At 41.3% G+C, this 25,729-nt stretch overlaps 3 pseudogenes; 1 reads left to right on the forward strand and 2 right to left on the reverse strand.

Moving 5' to 3' along the window:
* Window positions 1-1,208: 1,208 nt before the first annotated feature.
* LOC147419177 (uncharacterized) lies at window positions 1,209-2,318 on the reverse strand (annotated as a pseudogene).
* A 2,397-nt stretch (window positions 2,319-4,715) lies between these two features.
* On the reverse strand, window positions 4,716-5,452 carry LOC147419178 (uncharacterized; annotated as a pseudogene).
* Window positions 5,453-11,251: 5,799 nt separating this feature from the next.
* Window positions 11,252-11,667, forward strand: LOC147419179 (small ribosomal subunit protein uS12y pseudogene; annotated as a pseudogene).
* Window positions 11,668-25,729: the final 14,062 nt, after the last annotated feature.

Genomic DNA, 25,729 nt, shown 5'->3' on the forward strand with positions numbered 1-25,729 from the left:
TTGGTTTTTATTGCAAAGTTCTAGTTTTCTTTTTCAATTTCTCACTCTTTCTAGCCGAGTTTTTTTTCCCCATTCAATTAAGCATCAAGTCAAGCCCACCAAACCCCTTATGGAAATGAATGTATGTCACAAAAATATCGTCCCCGGGCCTCAATCCTTCCTCGTCTTGTCAATTACATCAGGATAGCGACCTAATGTTTGCATAAGAGAGATGTTCGAGTTCCATGCCTTGATGATGATCGGCATGATGACGAGTCTAGCCCCCAAGCTCAGTCCCTTAGCCCCGAAGCCGTTGTAAGCTCACTCCCCCCAGATGAGGCGTTGGAGTTGATGCAGTCCTTTTAGTCATGTCGAGTCCAGTCCAAAAACTAAAAAAGATGTCCATGTTTTTTCTCCCTAAGGGGGGAGGTGTGGTGTGTGGCCGGACGGCCCGAGTGTGAACCTACTTGTAACTACCTCTCAAGTTAATATAAGGAGCTGCTCTCGGATGCAAGGGGCAAGCCTAGTTTGGTCTTCATCTCGTGTACACCACAATATGTTTAAATATGTCTTTAGCTTTTAGATTATATTAATTCTTTGATTCAATCTCTCTCTACTATGTGCATTCTTGTCATTTGTGCAAGTATGGTTGTGCCATTTGAAGATTCAACAAGAGTAAATATCTCTAGAGAAGAAAATGGGGAGAGAGAGAGAGAGAGAGAGAGAGAGAGAGAGAGAGAGAGAGAGAGAGAGAGAGAGAGAGAGAGAGAGAGAGAGAGAGAGCTTGATACCTTTCACCAAAGCAACTTTTCTTGTTTCTTAATTGGTACTGTCTCTAGTATATTACGATCGTGATGCCCCAATTTTGAGCCAATACCTCGCGAAAGAACCATAAGAAAGGTTAGAATTTATACAAAGTGAAGATATGGATCATTTGAAATATATTTACCTTTAAGTGGTGTTCCTTTTTTATGTTCGGAAAATAAAACATGCAAGTCTCCTTGCATGGGGGAGTTTGCATAGTTCTCCCCAATTTTTATAATACAAGGGAACATGCCATTCCCACGACAGAGTGCAATTTTTAGTGCATTCATTTCACTACGTCGTTAGTATTGAGTATAGAATTCATAACATTTTACGTACCATTTTGTTTCAACATGAATTTATCTATTGTCATAATGAACACTATGATGCAGGCTTAAGCTTTGTGAGGTAGTCTATCAAATATTTCACGAGCCTCCTCCATGTTGCCGCACTTTCCAATAAATGGATCGATATCTAGGCCCTTTCAATAACTTGTTCATGTACCCATTTGCCCTGCTCTTCAATTGCAATGCTAGAGCATGCTTTGAGAAGCGCTGTGAAGTTGACTTTGTTCGGTTGAAGACTCTCCCACTCCATTTTCTTTGCACAATAAAGTGCTTTCTCTGCTTGATCATGATATGTGTGTCCTGTGATTAGTGTAGTCCATGCTACAACACTTTTGAGTGGAAATCTTTTAAACAACACTTGGACAATATCAAGCTTCCGGGCCTTCAGATACATGTCGATGACGTACCGCCAACAATATTTGACTCACCATTCGTGAGAGTATGAGCATGCACCTACATGTCAGTCTCTAAAGGGATTCCAACAGCAGATCATGCATTAAGAGCATGCACTAAGAACTGTTACATATAAAGACCATTGGCGAGTTGAGCAGCTCATGATCAAGAGCATAGCTTGGTCCTTTTCACCGAGCCTGGCATGGGCCGAAATAATGGCATCCTAGGTAGAAGCAGCAGGTTAAAATTCCAAAAAATTAATTAGCTTGGGCAAGATTCCCAAAGGATGCATGCATGAAAATCAAAAAATTTGCCAATATGATATTTGCTGCCAGACCGTTTTGTAATATGAACTTCTGAAGTGCTTCTCTAGCTGAGTGGTCATGTTCATCTATATAGCTCTGAAACTGACCCTAAAGCTCATTAAGGAGCCTTGGTTGATCCAAGCTATTACCAAGGCCAAGAAGGAGTAGAAACGACACTCAGCCACTTCCATCTCCTTGCAAGGAACTGCAAGGGAAGCATGCATCATTTTAGTCGCAACAATACATGTCGATCTAGAGTCGATAAATCAACAAATAAAAAATGCATGTGAGAAAATTGACCTTTTTGTGTGATTTTCCGCACAATTCCAAGGTGGGTGGGGCTCTTGCAAATATATTGATGTTCCAGGGCAATAAAAAATAACCTGATTTACATTAGAAGAGACTTCCAAGGTTCCTTTTGGGTGTGGCTTTGTATGAGCTTTGGGTTGACTATAATTACCATGGGACACAAATCCTGCAGGTTCGCCATTGAAGATCAATTCCACAGGTGGATACAACTGATAGATCTACGAGGTTGCTGAAACTTCCTCCAATGGAGGAACAACCAAAGTTGGGTGTGTTACTTCTAGATTCATGATGAAGAAATGTGACCCAAGTTGGGAGACTAACATAGGGTGGAGGTAGCCATAGGGTAAAAACAGAACCAGAGGACGATGATGTGGCATCATCAAAAAGCACACAAGCTATATTGAACGACATAATCAATCCTCCTGTTTGAAAAACTCGGCATCTTGCATAGAGCGACATGCCTTCAAGCATGCGTAGGTAATTAGTTCTAGAGAGAGGCCCTTGTTTTCTGGCCCTGCCCTATGGGGAAAATCTTGCAGTCAGTGCATTCCAAGGGTCCACACTCTGGAAAGGAATCTCCCTGAGAACTTGTGTAGAGCCACATGCCTTCAAGATGAGAGTATAGGTCATTGAATTTGGAGAAACACTTGCTTTGCATCTACTGAAACATCCTAGAGCTTTCAAGCCCTGCTCTTGTTGCATACATCCTGTAATTATAGCATTCTAAGAGGTGACATTCTAGACAAAAACCTCCTCAAACCCTTTTTGTGCTTTCTCAAGCGCACCACATTTGGTATACATATCAATCAAGTCTCTGACTAACAATATAATTGTTCATTTTTGTGCCCATATCAACATCTTGTGTAGAGACACATGCCTTCAAGATTCAGGCCCAGGTGATTCCATCTGGAGAGAGGCCCTCACTTCACATTTGCTGAAAACATACTAGAGATTTTTCTTGTGGAACAAATCTTGCAATCATTGCCTTTCAAGAGTCCACATTCTGGATAGGAAGCTGAAACAAACTACTCTCTGGCCCTACTCTGTGGTGCATATCCCACAACCAGGGCATTCCAAGAGAGACCATTCCCATCACTCAATGCGTCCTACAAGCAACATTTTAGGGTAAATGGTCATCAAGAACATGCCCAGGTTGTATTGCATCTAGGAAAAACATTTCAAAGCATCCTCACGTCCAAGAGACTTTGTTTAGTAAGAAACCCTCACTTTTCATGTGGTTAAAATAGCCGAGATCTGCCTTGCCACAATCATGTTGCTCGTATCTAGCAATCAACATGCTCCAAAAGGCGAACATATGTAGTAAAAGCTTATCCAAAACTTTTTGTAGTTTCATGAGGGCACCACATTTGGCATACATATAGATCAAAACAGTGTTAAGCATATCCTGCAACCAACTCACTCTAGGGGACATCATCCTTGCCACAGCCAAGTTAGGCATATCGTACAATCAACATGTCCCAAGAGATGACATTTCAGATAAAAAACCCATCAAGAAAATCTTTTGCGCTTTCATAAGGGCACCACATTTGGCGTACATATCAACCAGCACATTGCCACGCACAACATGTTTCTCCAACAGCCCCCTCACAATGCCTGACTGGATAGGTAACCGCATTTGAAGAAAGGCCTTTCCTTTGCATCTAGTAAAAACATCTTAGTGCTTCCTTGGCACATCATGTTGCACATATCTGGTTAGCCATGAAGAAACACCTTTCCTTCGCATTTGGTGAAAATATCTTAATTCTTCCTTGCCACAACCATGTTGGGCATATCTTGCCCAAGAGATGACATTTTGGACAGAAAGCTCATCAAGAACTTTATGCGCTTTCATAAGGACCCCACATTTGACATACATATATCGACCAAAGCATTGCCAAGCACATGTTTCTCCAACATCCCCTATGTAGGAGTCTCATCGTGAATTCTCTTCCCCATGTGAAGATCTTGCAGAAGGTGAGAGGTCTTGAAGGTGCAAGCAAAGGAGATTGCATTTAGAGAGAGGCCCTCGCTACGAAGAACGACATCTTTCTAAAAAGCCCTTGACTAGCGCTCTCATCATGAATTCTCTCACCATGTCAACATCTTAGGAAGGGAGGTCTTTGCGTTGAATCTGGTCCTTGCCACAGCCATGTTGGGCATATCCTGCAATCAACGTGCTCGAAGAGACATTGCAGAAAGGATGCCCATCAAGTGTGAAGGAAAGGCCTTTCTTCACAACTTGCTCAACAACTTGCTTATTAAACCCTACAATAATCAACCATGCTGCGTGACAACTCTCCCATCAACAATGCCAACGCGACCCTCAACGAGAGGGATCGGTACCACAGCCAACTCTAGGCACCGAAGCTCAAAACAAATGAGAGAGAGAGAGAGGCTAATGCGCTGCTCTGCATGCTCTCTGAACCTGGTTGACAGTGCATAGTTTGTGACCCCCTTATTGGGTCAGCTCGTAGCGTAAAACAACCATCACAGGGCATTGATGGAACCAGCCCACGAAGGGTCGTCCTATAACTTGACGCAGCGACCTGCAACACTGAGACCTGCATTTCCAGCTCGTTCAAAAACTATTTTTTGCGTTGGAATCCACAGGTTTCTTCATATCCTTATCTCTATCCGTAAAGACTGCCACTGGCTTGCTGCTTTTAACTCCTTGCATTCATCTCTTTCAGATCTGTCACTACTTGTTGCATCAGTAAGGCACTCATCTCTTTTCCTAACATTACCAATATTGCTAAATATGTGTTCCCTGGATTTGTTGTATTTGTCCATTCGTTTTTCAATGGATCTGATCGTCTGATCGGGTCCATCCTTCTTGAAGCAATCAAATCATTGTTGTCAATGGAACCCTCCCTTGCTCTTTGCCTAAACGCAAGCTTCCCAGGTGGCGATGATGCAGGGTTTGCGTCAAATCTGGAAGTCTAGCTTATCACTTAGAACTCTACTTTCTAGAGTTTTCACCAAAAGAATTCACGATGGGGATGGTGGAACACTGCTGTCTAGTGCCATGGCTTTCACGTCATAGTGTTGGGCAACACGATAAGGAGGACATTGGATTCAAAATCAGTTGTTGCTGGCTTTGGATTCCTCACGAACCTCTCAACCTCTAGTTACAGCCTTAACACTGTAATTTGATTCCTTGAATTCAAAACATCGTGCAAGAAGCTATCGAGGTGCTCCAAGGGGTCTGCCAACAGCTAGAAGATCTTTAGAAGAAGATGTAGGTAACAAAGAAGAGAATTTCACAGGTGCAGCTTCACCATCATTGTTGTAGATTTTGAAGTACGCATCTTGCATAGAGCCACATGCCTTCAAGATGCATGTGTAGGTGATTGTAGCTCGAGAGAGGCCCTCACTTCGCATACATATCAACCAAGATAGTGCCAAGCATGACATCTCTTTTCAAGAGCCTCTGACTAACAATATAAATTGTGAATTTTTATGCCCATATCAGCATCTTGCGTGGAGACACATGCCTTCAAGATGCGTGCTAGGTGATTGCATCTCAACATCTTGCGTAGAGCCACATCCTTCAAGATGCATATGCATAGGTAATTCCATATGAAGAAAAGCCCTTGTTGAGCCCTCACGTCACATACATATCGACCAAGACAGTGCCAAGCACGACAGCTTTTTTTGTGCCCATATCAGCATCCTTCAAGATGCATATGCATAGGTAATTCCATATGAAGAAAAGCACTTGTTGAGCCCTCACTTCACATACATATCGACCAAGACAGTGCCAAGCAAGAAAGCTTTTTTTGTGCCCATACCAGCATCCTTCACGATGCATGCATAGGTAATTCCATTTGAAGAGACGCCCTCGTTTATCCCTCGCGAGCTTCACAGACATATAAACCAAGACAATGCCAAGCACGATAGCTTTTTTTCTCTCCTCATTGCTCAACACCTTGCAGGCTCACAAGCTCTGCTCTTTTGCTACACACCACGCTTTCTATTAGCAAACTCCCACGTTGTTGTTCTCCCTTGCCAGCCTCAAGCCTCCCTTCTAGGCCTACCAGCCTCGCTCGTCCGCTCGTAGGTATCCTCCCTGGCTAGCGGCCCCTCTGAATCTAGCTGCTTGTCCCTCCCCGCCTTTCGATTACAGAAGCGTTCGCGAGCTAAGGGCTGCTCACCTCTCCTCCTTGACCTCCTCTGCTGCTTGCCGATGCTCTTTTTTTTGCTCCTTTTTATTTTTTCCGTGCGCGCTCTGCTGCAGTTGACGCTCCTACTTGAAAGACCTGCCCCTTCACTTCGACGGCAGCTCTTTCCTTGTACTTCGACGGCATCTCTTCCCGCTTTTTGCTCCTCTTTAGCTCTTGCTACAACTCCTGTTGACGACGGCTTTCTACCGACGGCTCCTCCTCCCCTAATCTCTATTTCACGCTTCCCAAAATCTATAGGCGATCCCCTCTGGCTTCTTCTTTTGCACTGCAACGTCACTTTGCCATCCTCCTTGTAGGGCTTTGCTCGGCCACCTCCAAAAGATAGTGCTCTACCAACTAAGCCGACACATGGGTTAACGAGAGAGCAGAGTTGTGATTTTGGCTTCTACGCTAACGAAGTAACCATTTGAGGTCCAATGTGACGCTTGTGGTGATTGCCTTGGAACTATTTTTCTCCAAGAAGGGCACACCATAGCCTACAAAACTTGAAGGCTCGACCATGTTGAGAAAGCTCTAGGCATATATGAAAAGGAACTCCTCGCAGTTCTGCATGCCTTAGACTCGTGGAAGCACTATTTATTGGGGACTCCTTTCATTCTGCGGGGACGGATCACCAAAGTCTTAAGTAATTCATGACGGAGACCAAGCTCTTCAACAAACAAATGAGGTGGGAAAATTTTCTTTGACAATTTCATTTTCATATTGCTCACATTGCTGGCAAGCATAATCAAGTAGCCGATGCACTCTCAAGACGACCAAGAGTGAATGCGGTTTCCATAGCAACTCACAATGATCTATCTTCTATGATAGATGAGTACGCTATTGATCTTGATTTTAGAGATGTGATTTCAGCCCTTGCACTAGGGAAGAAAGAGGAACCATTTACCTTACAAGATGGTTATCTTCTCTATGGCAATAGACTATGCGTTGCTAGCTCACTATGTGACAAAGTAATGTATGAATCCCATGCTCCTCCTTATGCGGGGCATAGAGGGATTTAGTCTACCCTAAAAGGGATAGAAACATATTTCTATTGGCATGCCATTAAAGAAAACACATAAGAGTATGTTTCTAAATGTGTGGTATGCCAAAAGATGAAGTTTGATAGAGAGAAGCAACCTAGATTTCTTCAACCTTTTCCAATTCCTAATTCACCATGGGAGAGCATATCCATGGATTTCCTAAGTCTATCCATGGGAATGCGAGAATATGGATGATAGTAGACATGTTCAACAAACAAGCTCATTTTATACCTGTCAAAAAGACGATAAAAGCCCAGCAAATGGCAACCCTCTTCATATCACAAATCTTCAAGTACCATGGCTTGCCAATGTCCATAGTGTCAGATAGAGATCCTAGAATGACCAGTAATTTCTGGAAGGTCTCTTTGAGAATTTAGGGACAAGGCTAAACTTCTCTTCGGCCTATCACTTGCAAACGGATGGCCAAAGTGAAATAGCTAACCTAGCAATTCTTGATCTACTAAAAGCCTATGCAACGGAAGTAAATCAAAGGTCCCAATGGGAGACGTACTTACCCTTAGTGGAGTATGCTCACAATAATACTGTACATACCTCCACAAGAAAAGCACCTTTTGAGGTAATTGAGGGAAGATTCAAAAGTCCCCTGCTACTTAAGGTACACGGGAAGATCTTCGCTGCAGATGAGTATAGCCGAGACCTACAAGAATCTTTCAAAAAGATTAAGGATGCTATCTCTATCTCACAGTAAAGGCAAAAGGTTTCTGCTGATGAGCACAGAAGAGCCCAAGCCTTTAAAGAATATGATTGGGTCTTGCTTAAATTTCCCAAGGCTCGATTAAGGCACACAACGGGCAAGAATCATATGGGACAATTAGAAAAAAGGTACTATGGTCCCTTCCAGATTCTTAGAACAATCAATGAGATGGCCTATCAACTCAATTTGCCTAGTCATTGGCTCATACACAATGCTTTCCATGCGAGACTACTAAAGCATTACAAAGGAGAGCCACCTCAAGAACCAACTATTGAAGACCCACCAGAGATCGAGGACCAAGAAGAGGTGCTGCAGCCCGAGTCCATTCTCCGACACGAAGACAAGGTATTGAGAGGCAGTAAGATTATCCAACGGTATCTTATTAAGTTTAAGAACTATCCTTTTGAAGATGCTAGATGGATGCAAGGCATACAAGTAAAGGATAACCTAAACCTTGTCAATGCTTACAACGCTTCCCTAGAGTAAGCAAATGTAAAAATGTCTAAAATGAACAATGGTTCTTTTGTCTTATTAGACTCTCTTTTTTTCATTATTGTGCACAAATGTTAAGTAGTAAGCATGCTTAGGATCAAGTTTGCAGAGACAACGCCTTCCAAACACCAAGTAGAGCTTGTCACTCTACTATGGAAGATTGATAGGACTAATGTGTAGACAACTTAGGATCTCAAGCGCGAGATGGATTAGTCATCCATTTTGGAACGTAGGGTCAAATAGGGATCCTCTACCTGCTAGAAAAAGGACTAATGAATAGGCTTTATCTTTTCTACCCCATAGTCGAGGAAGACTATGATTTCAAGAGAGAGGTAATGTCATAATAACTAATATCTAATTCTCCTGAATGATTTTCTCATGTTAAACTGATCATTTAATATGGGGAAGTACCGGGGGAGAAAAAGCTTGAATATTGGTTAGAGGCTCGCAGACCGGTCACAATAGGAATCCAAATGAGGGAAAATAGGGATCCAAAGGGGGGACCATTTGAGAAAGAGCAATGTGCAAAAGTGGGCTTCAAAGACCTTAAGGTTCAGCCCATTAAGAGTTCCAAAATGCTAAGGTTCCAAATTCAAAGGTAATGTTCAATGGTCAAACTCTAGGTAAAATTGGATGCTTATGTGAAGACCATAAAGTCTTCACATATCCCTAGATCGGAGGGAGGAATCTCAAAGCTCAAGCGAGATTCTCCGAGCAATCCATAAAACGAGCGAGATAGGGCAAGGCACACATACAAAACAAAAACCAAACATGATTTCTTAGGTGACTTCAAGCACAACAACAAAAAAATTAATTGAAGATTGCACCTATTTTTTATGGTAAATCAACCAGAAATTTTTGACCGACAAAACCCTTTGAACAAGGTTTGGGTAGAGTGTTTTGTTTGATGGGCTAGAACACTTGGAACCATTATAATGGATGTTGATATTTGTCTCCAATTTCAGCCCCCCAATCAAAGGATTAAACCACAAGCTTCACTATCTAGCTGTATATCCTCCTTTTACTCTCGCTGCAGCTACTGCTCTATGAAAACCGCGTTAGGAATTCTGATCTCATGCAAATTATCTCACACAAGCTTTCCCTGATGTAGCAGGCCATGATTCCCCTCATGCAGCAAGCCTTCCCTCACACAAGACATGCTTTCCTCTCACTGGACTACCCGTTCGCGTCACATGAAAGCAAGACCATAGGCCAGCACCTACTTAAAGGTGAACGCGTAGGTGATGCATATGGAGACAGGCCAAAAAATGCAAAGGGCCAGCACCTGCTTAAAGAATCCACAGCTATTGTTGAAAAGAACCCATAAGTATACACAAGGCCTCTCTAACCGTAGCATCCTCTCCTGAAGAGACTGCGCACAACATGTGAACCTCATTATTGGACGGGTGCAAAAGAGCCTGGCTTGCCAAGGAGCAACAGAAAACGTGCTGGCTAGAGAGAGAGAGAGAGAGAGAGAGAGAGAGAGAGAGAGGGAGAGGGAGAGAGGTCAAGTTTGCATGCATATCTTCCATGCAACTCACAGACGTTTGGCAAATCTGCATGGCGCGGGGGGGGAGAGAGAGAGAGAGAGAGAGAGAGAGAGAGAGGAATCGTGTTGTACATCTCATTTCGTTCATTTTCTTTTCAAAAATGATTGAATACCCTCTACTCGTTCATATTCTAAAGAATCTTTCCTCCGAACCCCACGCTCTCCTCTTGCTTTGGACTATCACCCTCACCGCCTCACCCTATTGCCCCTCTCCTTCATCGCCTCTGCCCTCAGCTTGTTGTACCTCTTCCCCATCCCCTCTACACTCTCCCCCATTGCCACCTTGCGGCTTGGTTTGCAGCAACAACGATTTGCAAAAATGATCAAAATCGTTTGTTGCTTTCACAAAAACACCAGAACTGGCATGCATTTGATTGGCGCAGATAGCTTTTGATCATCTCTCTCTCTCTCTCTCTCTCTCTCTCTCTCTCTCTCTCTCTCTCTCTCTCTCTCTCTCTCTCTCTCTCTCTCTCTCTCTCTCTCTCTCTCTCTCTCTCTCTCTATGTGTGTGTGTGTGTGTGTGTGTGTGCGCGCGCGCGTATGTGTATACCCATTAATGCGTGTGCACGCACACATGCCAAAGGAAATATGTTAATCGTTGTTTCTGTCAGCCACTCAATCAAGATCTCGCCTTCTACACGCAGCCTCAAAATGCCTCGCCACCTTCTCTGCCGACTCAAGATCCTGCATAAGCAACGTCCATTGTAAGCGAGGCCCTCCTACCGTCTTCTTTTCACTTTCTTCTACTGGTCAAATTTACTCATGAAAACTGAGACCAATTCTTTCTTCCAACGTTCCACCCTAGGTTGAATCTCTTTATATTTTTATCTAAAACTACAATTTCTACAATTTCAAAAAACTGAGAGAGTATGTGCTACCAGCTAAAGTTTAATCGAAAAATAAAGGAAATCAATTGAAATTACGAGAGGAGAGTAAGCACAACCAGAAGGTGTCGCACGAGGAGGGGGGAAAGGGCAGCAGGGGGGAGAGAGAGAGAGAGAGAGAGAGAGAGAGAGAGAGAGAGAGAGAGAGAGAGAGAGAGAGAGAGAGAGAGAGAGAGAGAGAGAGAGAGAGAGAGAGAGAGAGAGAGAGAGAGAGAGAGCGAGCTCCTGGGCACTAACAGCAGTCGCATGCATAACAACAACAGCCACCATGGGAAAAACACGTGGTATGGGAGCTGGTCGCAAACTGGGCAGACAAGGCATATAAAAAAAGAAATCTTGGAAACAAGTGAAGAAGCCCTTCGCAGGCTCCTCCCACGCCAAGGGCATCGTTCTTGAGAAGATTGGTATTGAAGAAAAGAAGCCCAGCTCTGCCATTCGAAAATGTGCCAGGGTACAACTTATCAAGAATAAAAAGAAGATTGCGGCCTTTGTTCCAAATGATGGTTGCCTGAACTACATTGAAGAAAACGATGAAGTGTTGATTGTTGGGTTCGTTCGTAAGGGACATGCTGTTGGTGATATTCTTGGAGTGCGGTTCAAGGTTGTGAAGGTATCAGGAGTGTCTCTCCTTGCCCTTTTCAAGGAAAAGAAGGAGAAGCCAAGGTCTTAAGATTTGAGAAGATATGTGAAAGTCCTGCACGATTTGTACCTTATTGATTAGCTTCCTGGGAATGGCCAGGGGACATCATCACGAAAATTTTGTTAATCTCATGAGATGAGCCAACTGCTATTTTTCGATGCATGCATTTCCTTCTTTTGAACCATGGGATGGAGAATCATTGTGTCAATGAAGATAAAGATACTTTGTTTGTCCTCAAAAGAGAGAGAGAGAGAGAGAAAGAGAGAGAAAGGAGATTCCTGCTTTGGCATGAGCCTTAGGCTAGCATCGGCTCCTCCTGAACAACAGAGATTGATGTTGGGCGAGCAACTGTATCCACTTGTAGATCAATTTGAACATGGTCAAGCAGGAAAAGTTAAGGGCATGTTACTGGAGATGGATCAGCCAGAAGTTTTACATTTAATTGAATCTTTAGAGGCGCTAAAAGCCAAAGTGGCAGAGGCGATGGAGGTACTACAAATGGTCCGAGCTGGTATTGGGCCAAGTAATGTAATCGACCTGTCAAGCTTATCTTTGAATGAACCTCTTGCGAGCTAATAGAGCTTCAATATAGTGACTTTGGAGAAGTGGGTCTGGTTAAGAGGGTCACTTTTTTGTGTAGTCCGCTCATTTTGAGCGGTTTTAGTTGGTCTTTTTGTGAGACTTATTTTAGTACTTGATCTAGTAGTTTTCTGAATGGTATGTGAGGAGAATGATACTTGAAGAGGAGAAATTTTGTGCATTATTTTTTAGAGAGAGAGAGAGAGAGAGAGAGGGAGGGGAGAAGTGAGGGTTTCAATGTGTGTGCTATTGCAGCCATCCCATCTCGTCAGCATTTCCTCTCTCGCCGAAAAGCTGTGTAAAGTTGACTCACCATCACCTCTACCTCTCTCTTACGGTCCATGTAGGTGCTTTTCAGTACAGTCTGTCCAATGCTCAGTAGTATCATGCAGCCTTGTTGCTATAGTATGGGGTATTGCACGTGCAAGAGCCAGCTTCGATCGCTCAACCCCAGCCAATCAACCCTAGCCAATCCCAATCCATCTTCTTGTCATCGATCGCGATCCTTCATCTTGCCATCGCGACTGGGATCTTGCCCCTGGTCTAGTGTGTGACTGCTCTGCGTTTTGCATGAGTTGATGAATAGATGAGCAAGAAAGTGCCCAAGGCCGAACTCAAAACCACTCCTGGTAGCCTGACCCCAAGCCCGAGCCCAGAGGTGGCGCTCAGATCCTCTATAGGGTCTTTGGCTCCCATCTTGCAAACCTCGGAGACTAGAGCCTTGATGCCCTCAAAAGATTATGGGGCTACATCAAGGCTCACAAGCTCCAGAGTAGTACTGAGAAATTGCAGATCTTTTGTGTAGTGCATCCATATATAGCAAAAAAATATTTTTGTTGTAGTGCATCCATATATAGCAAAAAATAAATATTTTGTTGATGATAAAATTTACTATATTGCATACAAACACTTGCTCGGGTTTGTCTTTGCTCGGAAAAACTCGCTCGGTGTGTGGTAAGACTCGATAGGAGGGGGCGAGACTTTCTTGTAGGGGATGAGAGAGAAACACACACACACACACACACTCTAGCAAGCTCCCCTTACACAAAGGGAATAGGGGACACATGTCAGCTCCCTAGCCTAGTTGCCCCCAAGGTGCATTCAAATCCTATTGGATGGCCATAGAGGTGGACCAATGAGAATAAGGCTAGAATAAACCTAGTTTAGTTCATTTAAAAACACTTGATAAAATAACCAATAGAAATTAAGCTCTTTAGAAGACTCTTGGACAGTCTCCCAAGGGGTCCAATGAGCATTTAGCAGCCCAATGGCTTTCTTGATTCCTATTGGCCAGAAGACTAAGAGGTCCAATGGGAGTTTAATTGCATTATTTAATTCCTAAAGCTCTCAGAAAAGGGGAAAGGGGGACACATGTCACAAGGATATCACAAGAGGGGTCGACCAAGAGAGAAAGGGGGATGATTTTGGCAAGGCATTATCACACACACACACTCACACAAGCTCATGTGTGAAGTAAAGAAGACTCTCTCTCCTTCTCAAGCTTTAATGGAAAGCTCATCATCTACCTCAAGTTTGTGAGAAGGGAGGCCTACACCAACAACTCTTGGCTTTGTGATGCAAATCCAACCAGGAGCCAAGCTCCAATGCATGCTCATCTCCTCTACCATGCTAATTACTAAGCTATGCTAAGTTATTATGAGTGATTATGTGAGGAGATATACTTCTTTCTCATAAGAACATTCCTTCTTCCTCTCAATCTACTTCATACCCCGCTAGCTCTCACCATCTTCGAAGGTATGTGAGGTCTTGGGTCTGAGACCGTGAGGGAATTGATGTTGTGTTTTATAAGTGTGAGCTTGGTGCTTGAAGCTTCCATCTTCATTGCACCAGCAAGTTATTGAAGGAACACAAAGTATTGTATTGTAAAATGTCCCCCTTGATGGGTGAAACCTATTATACAAAGCCTTTTGGAGGGGGGACTGGCTCCATATAAATCCAGTCCTCAATTGTTGTCAATAGCTTAATTTCTCTCTCTTTTTGAAGTATTGTTCATGCCTATCTAACTAGGTGTTATGTTTTTGTTGCTCTCTCCATCCAAGCACTCTTGCTATGCTCATTAGGAATTTATTCTAATGAAATGACTATGTCTATGTTATTTTCCGCTACACACAAGTTACTAGACATTAAATGTTACAGAAGCAGTGCAATTGGCCAATGGCTATGTGTGTGTAGCTTTTTTATTAAAATAATAAGACATAAATGAACTTTAACATTCAAAAGACAGCGGGCTTTAGAGAAAGGGAAAACATTAGTACAGAAACAACTCAGTTTTAGAATTATCTTTGTACATGGTATATAAGAATGAGGCCTCAATTTAGTATACAATGATAGTAACCCATTAAAGAAGTAATTCCCAAGTAGTAAGAGCAAATCTAATCTTGGATAGACACTTACTTCAAGCTAAAAAAAACCAAGAAAGGATAGAGTCCTCACCTGCATCCATTCAATCAAGACAGCATACACGTTAGTCTTGAATGCATTTTATAGGTGTCAACGGACTATATCACTTGTTATCCATGTCCAGCTTACAACTTTTTTACTTTAAACAAACGTCCAAAGTGTAAATGTATTTCAATTTGTAAAAACTTTATTAAGACTTGTAAAAAAACCATAACCTCTTTGATTTATGGTAGCAATTATATGTATGGTTTTTATATAGCCCATATTTTAATATTCCTTACATGGTCATTTACATATGTATCATTTTCATCAGAACGCCATCACCCCTTCTGATAAAGTGACTTAACACCACCATTGGTTCAAAGTTTATTTTTGTGCCTACTCCTCATTTATTTTCCATCAAGATTTTACATAGCAATTATGTTATTCTTTTATTTAGTTAGATAACTTTCCTAAATTAATCAAGTAAACACAGTATATCTCTTCTGCATTTCCATCTTTAAAACCATTAGTCAAAACATAGTAACTTCTGTTTTCAGCTTTAGATGAATCCCTCAAAAAAACCTCGTTCTATACTTTTAACCAGTTTGTGAGTTGCTTGGCTTAGACAAATAGCACTCAGAAAAACAAATCAACTCCTCTACATTAAGTTTGAGTAAAAAAATCCAAAATTTGTACAAGCTAGTGTAGATAAGCCATTCCTTAAGTGAAAAAAGCCATAAAATCCAGACTATTTTAGTTACAACATCTCCATCTTGTTATGCAATGTAACTCATATTATATAGCACACCTTATCATCAATGTGACACCATGACTATCCTAGAAGCTCCTCAAAACCCATCATTAGAATGAAATCATAAGTTTGTCCAATTCAGTCCCTCTTTTTTAACAATTATCACAACATTCCTAGTAAATATGTAGCCATACCCTAGGTGTTTATTGCCTTATATTGGAATTAGCGATCTAACCCCGCATAAAAAATCCTAATCATTTTGAGTCAGTATGCGAGATATTGAGTACAAAACCAAGGCCATGTGCATGTTGCCATGCATGTACATGATGTAAACAGGTACTATCTAATGCCAGTCGCCCCAAACCAAAAGAGATGGTAGAAAAAATTTAGACATGCTAGTCCCTGTCTTAGTGTATGGCAACCTATACCAGTGCAATCATACAATATGCCTGGTATGTGAAAACGGCCCATCATAAATCCATAAAACCCCTTCTTCTCCACTAAGTATCCTTTATGCTTAACAAAAAATTTCAATCAATTTATGTGAAAATATCACCTGCGTTAAAAAACAAGAGATAAAACGAACATGTTTTTAATACATGGTTGCTAAATACCAAGCAAAACCACTTTTCTGTACATCATATGAAAACTAGAATGCGTGGTGCAGTAAAACCATTAATTTTTATATTTTATTTTTTTAACTATAGAGTGCGGACCTTAGAAGAGCCCTCTTTTGCCACAAGCTCCATGGATAGACAGTAGGCAAGCTTCCAAAACAAACACTCAATCTCTCTTTATACCAACTCAAACACCACGCAAAGAGACTAAGTGAGGGGCTCAAGGCCAACCTCATCTTTATATAGAGGTTTGAGGGTGATGTAGACCAACAGTATTGCAATTGGCTATATTCCCAAAGTGTAGGGCTTCATGCAGCAGCTGCCTTGGCCGCATAGAGGACCCGAGAGGAGATGAAGAACATCATTCTGTAGCATGCGGGTGGACAGAGCTTCTATGTGTGTTCTACACTGTATGCAACAGGCCTGAACATCTCAATATGTCTTCCAGGAACATCCGCCTTGGACCCATACAGGGAATGAGTGGGAGAGAGGAGGTGAAGAGCATCATTATGCAGCATGTGTGTGTATAGAGCTCCCATGTGTGTTATACATTTTAATTGACATGCGTGAACACCTTGATAGACTCAAGATCATTTACTACAATACTCAATGTTCTCCATCAGTGTATTACGGGGTATTGTTTTACTTTCAATGCGCCTTTGAAAGGCATTTGTCCAAATTATGCTTTAAGGGTCCACTCCCATGTAGGAGGAAGGGGGGGGGGGGGGGGGGACCATTTTTTATTTATGTATTTTTTGAGGGTTTGTGGTAAAGGAGTCCTAAACCTATTAAAAAGAGTCGGGTTTTTTTTTACCGAGACTAAATACTAGCTATAAGATTACTTAAGTGTGTGTGTGTGTGTGTGTACTCGCCTTGTCCCAGGCACCATACACAATGGGTCGATAGTGGGCCCATTGTGAATGGACCTACTACCTAAATAGAGAAATGAGGTTAGTATGGTTAAAATGTAGGCCAAGCCAATCATTATGAGAAATATTTTTATGATTTTGTTAATTATGTTGCTTCTCTTGAATCCATTAAGGAAAAACTTGTGGATAAGTATCTTGATATCTTCACATGCCAAGAAGCAATTAGAGGAGGAATGCATCATCAAGTATAGGAGGCCGATGCAGGTACTAAGAGAAGCTTTATTTGGTCGATTACTATTCTGTTTTATGAATTCAATGGGTGGGATATCTAAAAGGTCCCTCTTCCAAGTAAACCGTTGGTCATCACCTCCCACACAAGGGTTATGGAGTTTAATTGTAAAGTTAAGGAATTGTACCAAAGTAGAAAAGAAGCCGGTTGATGTTTTAAACCCTTGTCCATATGTTGGTTCTATTTTTAGGCAACTAGGGTAAATATGACCGATTTCTTTCGAGCATGTTTTATTGGTGAGGCTTAATATGTCATCCATATATCTATAAGTGTGTTTAAATAGTGAAAGTTTATGATAGGTGTGTTTGTCACCCACGATTTTGAGGAACCAAATGTATTCAAAGAAGGCCAAGTACAAATTACACATAAGAGGTGAGCATGAAAAACCCATGGGAATGCCTAGGCTTTGGTTAAAGCACTGTCCTCCAAAAAGAATAGTACAATTATCAAGGACCCAAGATATATTTTTAAATAGTTTATCCTCATCGAAGTGTAATGGATGAGAATACTGTTTTTTCTTGATTAATCTAGGTTTTTTGGAGAGAGACATGTAGAAGAAACCATTCAATCTAGCATGTTTAAAGGCAAGCTTAATCATTTGTAATAGAACATCTTTCAATCCTAATTCTCCTTCCAGGGGTATGTTCTCATAGCATTGAGTAATATCAGCTGTGATGAGATGGAAAATCTGTTTAGGGAGGTTAAGAGTAGCTTCTGTGAAGTGTTTTATCAGCCAAAAAGGATTATAGTGTATCTAGAGAAAGTTAGAGTAGATTTTTTTTAGAGGCGCACAGAAATTCAAACTTTGAAAGTACTAAGCCAAGGAAAAGAGTGATATCCTTGGTAATGTTAGTAAAAATACCATTTGAGGCATCAGATATCCAGATGAATTTATGCTTGTGTAGTTTATAGGTGGAAGAAAGTACTAGAAGTTTGGTATCTTGAGAAAAATAGCCTAATGTATCTAGATGTTTTGAAATTGTATTAGTGACCTCATACAAAAACCCGAGTGTAGGCTATTTTCCCAGCTAAATTTTTTCATAAAAGAATGGACAGTTCGAACTTTTATCCAACCCTACTATAAACTAGTCATGTGCAAGCTTTTGAAATTCAATAGCCAGTTTGGTGTGATCCATGTGCTTTCAGTAGATAACCATTTATATGGTAAGAGCAAGATTTTTTGAAAAATGTTTTTTTTCAACCAAATCTGCTAAGTCCAGTAGGATTGTCTTCTCCAGCTGGAGAGTAGTAACAAGGTCAGTTAGATAGCTAAGTAAAATTGATAGAGCAAGATATGGGTTTCTAGGAAAAGTGGATATGTGGTTAAGTCCTTTAGCTAAGATTTTTCGAACTGTGGTATTCCTAACCAGACCAAGACTACAAGTACATACATGTTTGCCATAAGTATCAAAATATTTACAAAAAGGGATATATTTATCACAAGCACACTCAAGAACGATGTTGTGTCATAAAAACTAATTATAGTAAACCAGATTCTTAATAGGTTGTTAATACTTCCAACCAATCAGTACATTATCAAGTATTTCATGATTTCCAAAAAGTAAGTCAAAACACTCACAAAAAAGTGTCTTTGGGTGTATCCAATCTAGAAGTTCACTTTGAAAAAGAAAATTGTTCATAAATATACTCTTTGCAAGAAGTCTTTTTGGTAAGATACATACTTCCACAACGGCCAATAACAACCTATACATCATAGGTGATCATAAGTCAAGAAGATGCCGGATAGGGGTGTTTCTTCCTCTTCCCCTAGTAAAGCTATGAGATTTTCCTCTACTAAAATTAGAGGACAAGCTAGGTGTCAAAAATGACGCGAATGAATTGGGGGTGGCTAGAGAGTTAGGCCTTTTTAGTGAGGGGGATTCATCGTCCTCAGTACATGGCTTGAGAAAATTGGTGATAATCTTAACACCTTTGTAGTTTGCATACATAGTCAAATACATCCCAAGTTCATCAGATTTTAGTTCTTTAAGAATATCCAGCATAAGACCATGAAAAATATTGAAAGAAATTTGAGCAATCACTAATTGTTCAGCTTGGCCACCTAGCCATGAACAGATAAGGGAAGAGCTAGTCTAGATGGTTGAGGAGAAACCAAATAGTTGTTGGGTATGCAAGCCCACTTGTCCGGTGTCTGGCTTGTGGGTGAGAGCCTTATAGCATGCAGGTGTAAGAGTCAGTTGCAAGTCAAGTTTGCATGGCCTCTTTTGGATTTATATACATTATAAGTAACACAAGAAAAGAATAGCGTGCAATTTTTTGTTCTCTCGTTCTGTTGTGTCGAAGCTCTCTCTCTCTCTCTCTCTCTCTTTCTCGTTTTTTGATGCATCTTCTCCTAGCCATGGCACCCCAAAGGCGTCATCCACCATAGGCAGTTCCCAACACATGGTATCACAGCTTTGGCTCAACTCAGATCTCGACACAGCAACATGGGTACATCCGCTTATGCAGAGGCACATGAGGTGGACAACCTGCATGCAATCGCGCAGACTTTGCATGAACGAGGTCGCCCTGGCTGTCTGAGGATTTTTCGACACATTACCCTCTGCTAAAACACGCGCCATCGCTCGATGTAAGCTTCCTGGTTATTGGCGCTATTGTTGCAGAGCTTGTCATCATTTTTTTTGTCGTGTGTTCACACTGCCTGCCCGTGACCACCTAATTTACTCTCAAGGTCTTACCCAAGCGGCTATTCACACCAACTTATTCACATCCTCTACTTGGTGCTCCTGGTATATAAGCAAGTTTCAGACGGTGACCGACAAATCATTCCATATCGAAATGCAAGACTACAGCTCCCCTGTTTTGGTGGCGTGAGCAATAAACACGTATGCAATTTTAGGTAAGGTAATTGAGAACATAAAAGTTGCAAAAATTGGCAGTTTTGCATGCAATTGGTTTTGGTGGCCTTGCACGTTTTTTTGCTAGCATTTAACATATCCACGGTGTGCTACAAAGACGCTCTTCTCAAGATTTTTGCTCAGCAACATGTCCAATGGTATAACCATTCGGTCATCCCAAGAAAAGGTGTATGACATGCATCATGTGCGAGTGAGTGTCAAATCAAGGCAGGTTCTTGGGACTATAATCAATGAAGATCTATTTGGTATTGAAGATCAAGAAGGTAATAGCCTGCAGTTGCAATACATGTGGTGCATCGGAATATTCCAAGTGCCAAGCAAGCTTTACGACATGTTCGAACACATCGACAATTGCCAGAACAAAAAAGAATCTCCTTCGAGACTACAGTACAAGTTTTTCACCAACTATTTTTGCTAGTTTAGTGTCATAGTTTTGTTAGCTTTTGTCTATTGTCAAAACCATCATAAAGTTTTAGTCGAAGCCTTGTTGTCAATTGTTGTCATGCTTGTCAGTTGTCATCATGTCAAAACTGTACGGGTTATAGAGACTGCCATAAAAATATAATGGTAAGACCACCCTTTGTTGTTTGGTCAGGTTCTGGTATGTCTAACTCTGATGGTTGTTTGAGGGAAGTACACACACACACACACACACCTATGCTATAGTCAAGGGGGGGGGGGGGGGGGGGGGGGGGGGGGGGGTTTCTACTCATGGTTTCAGGTTATTGAACTCTGCCATGGTATGTCTAGAGTCCATTGTAGTATTTTGGGCTTGAGGGGGGGGATTGTTGGGTATGCAAGCCCACTTGTCCAGTGTCTGGCTCATGGGTTCCAGCCTTATAGCATGCAAGTGTAAGAGTCAGTTGCAAGTCAAGTTTGCATGGCCTCTTTTGGATTTATATACATTGTAAGTAACAAAAGAAAAGAAAAGCGTGCAATTTTTTATTCTCTCGTTCTGCTGTGCCAAATATCTCTCTCTCTCTCTCTCTCTCTCTCTCTCTCTCTCTCTCTCTCTCTATTTTTCTCGTTTTCTGTTGCACCTTCTCCTAGCCATGGCACCTCAAAGGCGACATCCACCATGGGAAGTTCCCAACAATAGCATGGTCAAACCACATAATGTTGGATTCGCACGATGTTTTAGGGTCAAGAAATTTGCAAGCACATTTAACATATGGTCAAAAAACATTCCAAATAGATTTCGGGTAGAAGTTAGGATTACTTTTAGCAAACTCCGTGTTCCCTTTTGTCAGAATGTATACACATGTATTGGAAGAGCATTTGAGATGGTCAATAAGTTTAAGGTTGAAGGGGGCTTTAATGAGTTCTCCTTTGTCTAAGAACCGTCCTCCTTTCAAAATTATAAGTCTACAATCCTCAAATGTGGAGGTAGGAAGATTAGCCAGATAGACCCATGTTTCACTAAGAATTGGTGCCAAAAATGCTTTGTTAGGTAGAACCCAGAGCTGATGGTCCACACAAAAGAGTCAATTTCAATTTGTCTAACTGGTAGGAAAGTAAAAATCTTGGGCACTTTGGGTACCATTTCAAAAGGATTAGAGTCACTAAGGGAGCAAAGATTGTTAGCTTCAAGTGCTGCACTATCTTTGCAAAAGATACCACCGATTTGAGGAACAGTTGGAGCAACAGGGGTACTAATAAAAGAAGGATTGAGGACACATAATTTTTTTTAGAAAGTTAGATAATTCAGCCCCAAACAAAGAAAATAAGGCCAGCTCTTGCTGACACTATATAGAAAGCACATGTAGTTGAGCTATGTAGTGGAAAATCATATTAACCCCATCTTTAAAGTCCTTGTCGAGGGTAGCCAGAATCTTGACCCAATCATTGAAAGACAACATGTGTAAGATAGATAGATTTTTATTTGATAGATAGCTGAATCATATATTAATTGAGAAGCCTCTATGCTGCCAATACATCTTAGAACAAGAGAGGTAGACATAGAGAGGGACTCAAAAGGTAGTTCCAGGCCTTGCGAGAGGGAAAGGGTATGCAATAAACAAAATTATTAGTAAGTCAAGGATTATTTATGGTAATATGTAACACAACATTTGGCCCGTCGAGCTAGAAAAGGTCTAGTTCTAATAGCTAAGGCTTTTTTTGGAGAATGGTCCTTTAGGTAAAACCAAATTTGTTGTAAAATCCTTATATCCTTCTTCGGTTGTGGTTTACTCTCATTCAAGCAATCAATTTAAAGTGTTTTTCATCTTAAAATAAAATATACAGTTAGTTCTGTAGGTTGGGCCTGCAATCCTTAAACCGGCAAAGTCAGAGACTATGATGGCCATGAGCAGGTATCCAAAACATTTGCCTTTGTAGGACCACCTAACACCTGCCAACCAAAAAAATATTTACAGACAGTGGGTCCAACCTAGAACTAAGATTCATACCAGGTTCCAAAGCCAACGTCCTGGGTTTTCCCAAAAAAAAGAAAAAACCTTATGTATAGGACGTGTGTGTAGCTGTTTTTATTTAATAATAAGACATAAATGAACTTTAACATTAAAAAAATAGCTGGATTTAGAGAAAGGACAAAGATTAGTACAAAAACAACTCAATTTTAGAATTATCTTTGTACATGGTATATGGGAATGAGGCCTCATTCTAGTATACAATGATAGTAACCCATTAAAGAAGTACTTCCCAAGTAGTAAGAGAAAGTGTAATCATGGATAGACATTTGCTTCAAGCTAAAAAATTCTAAGAAAGGATAGAGTACTCACCTGCATCCATTCAATCAAGACAACAAATACGTTAGTCTTGAATGCGTTTTATAGGTGTCAACGGACTATATCAATTGTTGTCTATGTCCAACTTAAAACTCCTTTACTTTAAACAAACGTCCAAAGTGTAAATGTATTTCAATTTGTAAGAACTTTATTAAGACTTGTAAAAAACCATAATCCCTTTGAATTATGGTAGCTATTATATGTATGGTTTTTATATAACCCAATTTTTAATATTCCTTAAATATCTATTTACATATGTATCATTTTGATTAGAAGGCCACCACCCCTTCTCATCAAGCGATTTAATATCACCATTGGTTCAAAGTTTATTTTGTGCCTACTTCTCAATTATTTTCCATCAAGATTTTACATAGCAATTATGTTATTCTTTTATCTAGTTAGATAACTTCCCTAAACTAATCAAGTAAACGTGGTATATCTCTTTTACATTTCCATTTTTAAAACAATTCGTCAAAACATAATAACTTCTGTTTTCAGCTTTAGATAAATCCCTAAAAAATACCTTGTTCTATACTTTTAAAGAGTTTGTCAACTGCTTGGCTTCGACAAAGAAGCACTCAGCAAAACAAATCAACTCCTCTACATTAAGTTTGAGTAAAAAATTCCAAAAGTTTTACAATCTAGTGTTAGATAAGCCATTCATTAAGTGAAAAAGCCATGAAATCTAGACTATTTCAGTCACAACCTCTCCATCTTGTTATGCAATGTAACTCATATTATATAGCAACCCTTATCAACAATGTGACACCATGATTATGCTAGAAGATCCTCAAAACCCTTTGATGGCCGGAAATGACATGCCATATGGGGTGGCCTCTACACCACACATAGCTTGAACATCCCCAACCATCATCTCGAGGTAGGAGTGATCCTATGGGTAGGAAGGGGCACCACCTAGCATAAATGCGGCTAGGACGCAAACATACATGACCTAGGGTAGCAAACATGAAATGATCTCTAGGTAGTCAACACGAAATGGTGGTGTAACAATCATTCACATGTAGAGAAATGCCTCATCACAAATCATTAGTATGTGCAAGAGAGAGATATGTGAAAAGCTTGGAATAGGGTACATTGACTGGCGGAAGAGATTGCACATGATGGAGCACGAGTAGGGTGATATACAAGAGAAGAAACATCCCGTACCTATGGGAATTCAGAATAGAGGATGGACCCCAAAGATTGAGACAAAATTACACCCCCTTTTATTAGTGAAGATACTTACAAGTGGTGGTCTTAACGACTACAAACCTGGCTCTTGGCATTTGGGATGCAACATGTGATACGAGCGCCATATGGTGCACGACGAGTTTGGAGTTAGCGGGAGGGTTAGTTGAGGGAGAACAACAAGACGATGCAGCCACCCACGACCTCAATCACCAACATTGAGAGCGGACCAAGGTAGCATGGTGTTGATACCTTCAATCCAAGCGTGCTCATGTTGCTTGGTGGGAGAGTAGTGACTACTTCACGTGCATAGAGTGATCGTGGTTTGGTGAATTATGGGGAGAATGATGATGTTGCCAATGCTAAGTGCCCAAAGCTCGCAACCAGACATGATGCCATTAGCTCTCAAGCATGGGTGCACTACATGCTTAGTGGTGCTTACAATGTAGAGTGTATGGAGCGAGTATGCCCCTCCTTCACTTAGGTGTTCTCTCTTGGGTGTCTCCTCTCCCCCTTGTCTTGTGTCTCTTGTGCTAAGCGGAGGCCTCTTTATATAGGCTTGAGAGGTGGTCCTTACCCACTGGTCATTGCAAATATCCTCTGGTCGCAGTACAAGGCCTAGATGCCTCTCTAGTAAGAGAGATAGAGAGGGAGAAGGTAGAGATAGAGAGAGAAAGAGTGGGGTTGGGGGGAGTTTTATTACAATCCACTAGCCATGGCTAGGTTATTAGGGAAGAGTGGGGTTTTAGGGTATTTACATGGGTTTTGTCGATGGTTCGGATGGTAGGTGTGAGGTTTTAGTGCTGCTAGAGTCGGTTTTTTGTCATGAGAAATGTTTGAGCTACCCCCTTTCGGTGCTGACTGGGGCATGCCTTCGGCACCTTTGCTCGTTTTGGTGTTGGTGTCGCGTGATTTGGGTCGTTCTCCTTCTGTCAATGTCATCGTAATCATCGAATCCTTCGTTTTTTTTTGTATTTATGCGTGTGTGTGTATGTATGGGTGTGTGTGTATGAGTATATATATATATATATATATATATGCATAATCGTGTGTGTGTGTGTGTGTGTGTATTTATATGTGTGTGCACGAGCGTACGTGGGAACGTGGGGAGGGGGGAAATATATTATATATGTAAATATATAGTTTTATTTTTTTGTTTGTCGGTGAACTGGTGCAACGCAGAGGCGGGGATAGATGGGGTGAGAAAGAGGATGTGTGCGCGAGCGTGTGTGTGTGTGTGTGTGTGTGTATGTATGTGTGTATGTGAGTGTGTGTGTGTGTGTGAGTGATGTGGCGCCTGCACGGGCTGAGTGGAGAGAGAGAGCACGAGAAGCGTGTGTGCGGGTGTTGAGCCAGCAGAGGATCACACCCAAATTTTTGCTCACACTCATCATTTTGTAACCATTGATTGTAATAAATGTCTTTCCGACATTAATTTTGATTTGAGCCATTCATTAAGTAACGGGACTCAATTGAGTTTCCAGCTTGTAATCACGAAGTAATTTCACTTTTTGATGTAATTAGTTAGAGATGTTCTCACCTCCAAGGCTGAGGTATATAAGCCAAAGTTTTTGTAACCTAAGGGATCAATTTTTTAATCAAAGTGAGTTTTTGGAGCGCCGTGACTATGTCTGAGAGAGAGAGAGAGAGAGAGAGAGAGAGAGAGAGAGAGAGAGAGAGAGAGAGAGAGAGAGAGAGTGAGAGTCTTATCTACTTGCTACGCGAGCTACGGAGCCGCCATTGGAGAAGCGACACCGCCATTGTGTTAGCAATGGCGAGAGCTA

Source organism: Adiantum capillus-veneris, chromosome 29 (assembly GCF_014529385.1).
Source record: "Adiantum capillus-veneris isolate H3 chromosome 29, ASM1452938v2, whole genome shotgun sequence".
Lineage (NCBI taxonomy): Eukaryota > Viridiplantae > Streptophyta > Polypodiopsida > Polypodiales > Pteridaceae > Adiantum > Adiantum capillus-veneris.